The following is a 6651-nucleotide window of genomic DNA, read 5'->3' on the forward strand; positions in this document are numbered from 1 at the left end:
AGCACTCAGCTTCAAAAACTACAAACTTCGGTAAAATCAACTAACTTAACATACACAATGAAACCGTTTTCTGTAAGCTACAGTTAGATTACTCAATTAAAAATGACCACCAGAATGAAAATGGCTTACCTCGACGTGTTTCCTTAGATTTGAAGGAGAATTCTTGTAAGAAGAAATTTTACAGGGCCGAGGCAGGCAGAGAAGGCAACTGAAAATGAAGGACTCTTTCTTCTTTTCAACAACTTCAAAAAAATCGCGCAAATAAGGCCACGGGTGTTGTGGCGAGTTAGAGTCAGGAGTTTCTTCCATCATTTATGAAGGCACTGGCACTCTCAGTCTCAAAATGTTAATGCTGAACTGTATTCGTGCGTGGATACCACCAAGCGGCAACCAAAACAAGTTCAAAACAGAGCGCGCGCTGTACCCTGATTGGTGGCTTGCCGTGTGCCCGACCAGTTAAGTTAACTTTTTTATCCACTAATAAATAAAAAGGAACGACTGATTTTGCAAAATGTAGTTGAGTAAAAGTAAGATATTTGACTTTGAAATGTAGTGAAGTTAAAGTAAAACGTCTCCCCAAATGGAAATACTTCAGTAAAGTACAGATACGTGAAAAAGTTACTTAAGTACAGTAACGAATTACATTTACTTCGTTACTGTCCACCACTGGTCAAAATACATTTTTGTGGTAATCAGTATTATGCCTCAAATACTGTTGATTGAGCTTAACTTGTATTGAACCCTGAATATTCCTTTAATCACTGAAAACTAAACAATTATTATAATTTTTTTATGAATTCACAGCTCTAATAAACTAAGCAGAATATACAATTCTGCTTGTGGATAGTTCTTATTTTTAATCTTCTGATTCTTCAAGCTCTTTGACTCTTCTTTCGATCTAATGGTGCTGACAGAAGCGTCATCCACCTGCTGTTGAGCGTTTGGTGGTGTGTGGCCACGGCACCCTTGCTGGAGATGGAGTGTTCTGTATCCTGAGTGATGATCATGGAAAAACATGGCAATATGGAGCTGAATTAAAGTGTATCCCATACAACCAGCCCAAAATGAACCTTGATTTTGACCCAGATAACCTCACCCTTCGCTGGTCTCTGAATCATGGTAAATTATGGGTGAAAGATACATTGAATGATCTGGGCCGGGCCAAGTGGATACTCTTGTTTGACAGCACTTAAAGGCAATGGAAGTGACGATCACAAGTACATCTATATCATCTTTGAGAAAGGTCATACAGACTACTTTGAGACCATCTCCTTTGTGAAAGTTGACCTGTACAGCGAACAGTGAAGAAAGTCCAAAGAAGCTTGAAAAAGTGGAAAAGCTAAATGATGATGAAAAGGTATTTTGTTTTAAAATTTGAAACCTGTTTTCAGTCATACAATTTTGAATCTATGGGGTCTTATATGTACAAAAGTGATTGTGCATTAATTTCAGGATCTGTAGAATCAATTGCCTTTATAGTTCATGTGGTGATACAGTAACATGTAAGATGTGTTATGAAACTCACAACATACTATCCTTCTAGTTTTTAATTAAATTCTTCATTTCACTTTAAAAAGTGACTTACAGTGCATTCAAAGTATACATTTTATCAGTATGCTTGGGAATCCAACCCACCACCTTTCATTGCTAGTGATTCTCTACCATTAGATTTGTTTTTCAACCACTTCAGACTCTGTAGTATTAGACTTTGACTTATTAGCATGTTTAAAGATGGATTATTGAAAGTTTGTTCAGTACAGGGTCAAGTCGTAATTAGATAAACAAGACAAACGTTGGTCCTCTGGCTACTGTAGTGTAAATTAATAAAAGACTGCAAAGCAAAAGCTGTATTTACTTCAGGAGTCTACTTTGTGGATTCAGAACGTGTGAGATTGAGATAAAGAACAAAAGAGCCTCAGGTATTATAGCATAAATTAAATTTCCTTAAAGGAAGAGTTCACCCAAATATGAAAATTCTGTCATACCCTTGTTTTATTCCAAACACAAATTACTTACTTTTTTCCGTCATATTTCAAGTTCCTGAAGGCATCTGATACCAAAATTTAAAGAGATTGTTCACCCGAAAATGAAAATTCTCTCATCATTTACTCACCCTCATGCCATCCCAGATGTGTATGAATTTCTTTCTTCTGCAGAACGCAAATGAAGATTTTTAGAAGAATATCTCAGCTCTGTAGGTCCATACAATGCAAGTGAATGGTGACCAGACCTTTGTAGCTCCAAAAATCACATAAAAGAAACATAAAAGTAATCCATATGACTCCAAGGTTTAAATCCATCTTCAGAAGCGATATAATAGACATGGATGAGAAACAGATCAAAACTGAAGTCCTTTTTTAACCTAAATCTCCACTTTCACTTTAACATCTGAAAGTCACATGTGGGGCCTGTTTAGTTTAACTTTCACATCTGAATGTGAACGTTAAAGTGGAGATTCTCACCCACATATGCAGTGCTATTTTACTGTGTGCAGGTTTTTGTTGTTTTTTTTTTGTTTTGTTTTGTTTTGTTTTTTCATAAAAAATACACTGTTCAATCCTGGCAAAATTGTACATTTAATATGTACATTGCTTCAAAGGTTGATTTTTTTATTTTATTTGATTATATGACTTCTCATTAGACAGAGAAGTTGAAGGCTGATGTGACAAATCAACAAGACAAAGGTGTTGGTCAGAGTTAAAATATACATTTCAAAATGTCACTACAGCTTTCACCAAGATGATATCATGATTTTAAATGTTCATTTTCCCCTAATCCCTTGCATAGAACAGCTATTTACTGTAAAACTAGTCACTTCACTGTGAGCCTGCTCTTGATCTCCCAGTATGCAACATTTTTAACAGCAAACTACTGTATTGAAGAATCACAGTAGATTGCTGTAGGAATTTGGCCGTACATTTACAGTAATTTTTTACAGTGTACCATGAACTGCAAAATGTTGCTGTTCTATGAGATCATTGCGTGTAATATCTAAAGGATGATTTTGAGGCAATTTGATCTAATTTTTAATAATTTTATAAATATTCTAAAGGTATGTAGCTAATGAATATCCTGGGAATAATCACATTTATTTAGAGACAGATTAATTTGTTTATAGAATACTTGAGATGTAATAAAATGTCAAATGTGATTTAAATTAACAAGAAAATATGGAACCTTTTTGAAGTGGTTATTTTGAGTAAGCTTCATCTTAATTTGTTACTCAAAAAAACAAAAAGCATACTGCTGTCTCAAAATTGTTTGCATTAGTTGACAAATTGTGCCCTATAACTATTGCCCCGTACCTACACTATATCAATAAAAAGCCCCTGGGGGCCTTTTACCCCACGTGAGGGAGCCTTTTACCAGGTGTGGGGTAAAAGGCCCCCACACCACCATTTATTTATTTATTTATTTTGTTTATTTTTTTATTTTTTTTTAATGAATTTTATTCAAAACAACCTTCTTTTGTTATTTCTTTCACACAAATTATGTTGCTTCATCAATATTCACTTCAGATAAATGTATTTTTTGAATTGATACACTTTGGGACCAGAAAAAAAAGCGAATTTTCTTTAAGATGTGCCTTAAGCCCTGATGTTCTCTATTGTTTAGTATTTCATCAAACCTCTGTTTCCTCTTTAGAGTGTGGTACATGTTATAAGCACTAACAACATCACTTCATAAAGTTTAGCAACAGACAGAACACCCTCTGTCTCTCTTTCTAGCAACTTCCTGGCAATGCTAGATTCACTTAATGTTATAGCCTTCTTTTTTGACACTTATGGTGCTTTATTAAGCGTTAAAGTGAGTCTCAGTGTACTGCCATTGTGTTGAATTCAGCCAACGGGAAATGTATTCTTCTTTTTTTTTTTTTTTTGCTATGCAGAAAAAGAAAGCAGATCAGGGTCCCCGGGTCCTTCTGCAATTATAGTGCAAGCTGGTTGTTACGGCCCACTGCTTAGCTCCAACACCACAAGCGGAATGCATTTGATTTGTCTAGCATTTTTGGTCATGTATTAATTCACATAGTTCAATTTGTGTTATCTCAGCGTTTTGATGACTTTGACACTACTTTTCTAAAGTGTGGAATTTAGTCCTATAAAATGATTATGACTCATTATTATGGCATTAAGAACAGAACCCATCTGCATACATAGTTCTCCTGGGATATAAGTGGCAGATCAATATAAGCATCAGAGAAATATTTCCACATGAAATCATTATTTAAAATCCCAGTAAAATGTGTTAGGGTACATCGGGGTTAAAGGCTACATTGATTTTTATTTTCTCCCAAAACACTAAATAGCAACAAAAACTACCACAGCACTTTCCTAAACACCTGTTTGTCACTGTACACTGCAAAATATTCCTAATCCATGAGATCTTTGCATGTGGTGTCTATAGGTTGATTTTCAGACAATTTGATCAAATTTTTATTATTTTTAAAATGTTGCAAATTTATGTAGCTAATGAAAATCCATGAATTTAAAACATTTTTTTAGACAAAATACTTATTTATCATTTTCAGATTTGTATAAGGTCATTAAATAAATTTTTTTTTTTTTTTTTTTAAATCAATAACTGTCCAATAAGTGAAAGGATAGTATTTGGGGTAAAAAGCCCCCCTGTTGCAGGGGTTAAAGGCACATTATTAAACACATTGGTTTTCTTAAGTGGGGCGAATAGATTTGTTATGAAAAATGTTCAAAGTGGGTTCACATTGACTGATCCGATCATAATAGAGATTAGTTTGTTTATAGAATACTTGAGATGTAATAAAATGCCAAATGTGTTTGAAATGAACAGGAAATGGTTGACTTTTTTCTGAAGTAATTATTTTGAGTAAGCTTCATCTTAATTTGTTACTTATAAAGCATCTTGCTGTCTCAAAATGATTTGCATTAGTTGACAAATTGTGTCCTATAACTATTGCCCCATACCTACACTATATCAATAAAACCCCCCTGTGGGCCTTTTACCACAAGTGAGGGAGCCTTTTTTTGTGGTAAAAGGCTCCATCACCACCCTTTTTTTTTTTTTTTTTTTTTTTTTACTGAATTTTAATCAAGACTACCTTCCGTTATTATTTCTTTTCACACAAATAATGTTGCTTTATCAATTTTTTTTTTTTTTTTTTTTTTTTTTTACCATGATACATTTTGTGTCCAGAAAAAAAAAGCAGAATTTCCCTTAATTTCCTTAAGGGAAATTCTGAAAGTTTTTGTGTTCATTATTATTATCTGAATGAATATCCAAAAATAATCCAGTTTAATCCAACGGATTGCAGGAAGTGTGTGGAAGATAAAACCATTGACAGAGATGAAAGGGCCCTGATAATCTGAATTTGAAACAATTCCACATTGTCAAATACACACTACACTCTGCTGCCATCTATTGACACAAATAAGTAGGTCACAGGTGAGTATTTTCTGAGTAAGTTGTCTGATCAGTTCAGTTCATCCGATTTGGCTATCAGATTGGATGTCTGATTAATTATTTGCAAGTACTGGTCAGTCAGCTTTCTTGTTTTTCTTTGGTCCTAAAAGCACAGTCACTGCCCCATTTGGCAAGTTTAGTGTCTGTGTTTGGATTAGTTTGGGTTAGTCTGAAATCACAGAAGCATGCATGCCTTATGTATACCTACATATACTTTATATAAATGTTTAAATACTTTGTGTCTTTGACGTTTGCACGTAATTGGAAAGTTTAATGTATAGTCATCTGAACCTAACAAGCGTTTCAAATGAGTAAACCCTGTGTAATTGTACAAATGACAAATGAACATGACTTTATTGGACTGTCTATTTTCCATAAAAAGATAATATGCCCTACTGATTTCTTATAAAGGATGCCATTCGGGAATTGAAGACCCAGATAAAGGTTGTATTAAAACTTGTGCCATGTTCATAATGGACTACCACTCTTCATGTTCCCGGACAAAATTTTCGGCAACAGTCTTCGTGTAACACCTTTTTTCCAGTACATCTTACAACAAAATCTTTGACACATTTTGTGAGTCACACCTCTAACCTAACATCGTTCATGGTTATTATGACCATTTGGTTTACATTTTGGTGGACTTTCTGGATTTAGATCTCAATTAGCTCAAATGATACCATTCAATTTTTAGATAAAATAAGCAAATCTATTGTTACCTAAACTTCAGTAAAAAAAGCTAAGTTGATTTTTTATGAAAAGGCTGCTATGTGTCATGCATAAAGAGCATCTGCTGCCATCTGCTGGAAAACAAACAAACAAACAATACAAAAATATGACAATTTCATAGAAATGACAAGTATATCCTCTAGGTGGCCTCAGTGTTCCACATATTGTTGCCTGATCTCTGTAACAATGCTGTAGCTTAATTTCAATATGTTATCACAAGTTATGCATTTGGATATACTGTATATTTAGACATTATAAAATACTATTTTTTGTAAAAGTTTAGCTCTTGCTCTGAATTTTCTTTTTTTGCAGTAATGCCAAATGTAGTGCAATGTACAGTTAATTTGTCTGGCAACTCTAAGAGAGTGACATTTTTTGGAAAACCACCAAAACTTAATGGAATCAGTTCAGGTCTTTGTGTGTGTGTGGTGTGTGTGTGTGTGTGTGTGTGTGTGTGTGTGTGTGTGTGTGTGTGTGTGTGTG

This window comes from Myxocyprinus asiaticus, chromosome 30 (assembly GCF_019703515.2).
Source record: "Myxocyprinus asiaticus isolate MX2 ecotype Aquarium Trade chromosome 30, UBuf_Myxa_2, whole genome shotgun sequence".
Taxonomy (NCBI): domain Eukaryota; kingdom Metazoa; phylum Chordata; class Actinopteri; order Cypriniformes; family Catostomidae; genus Myxocyprinus; species Myxocyprinus asiaticus.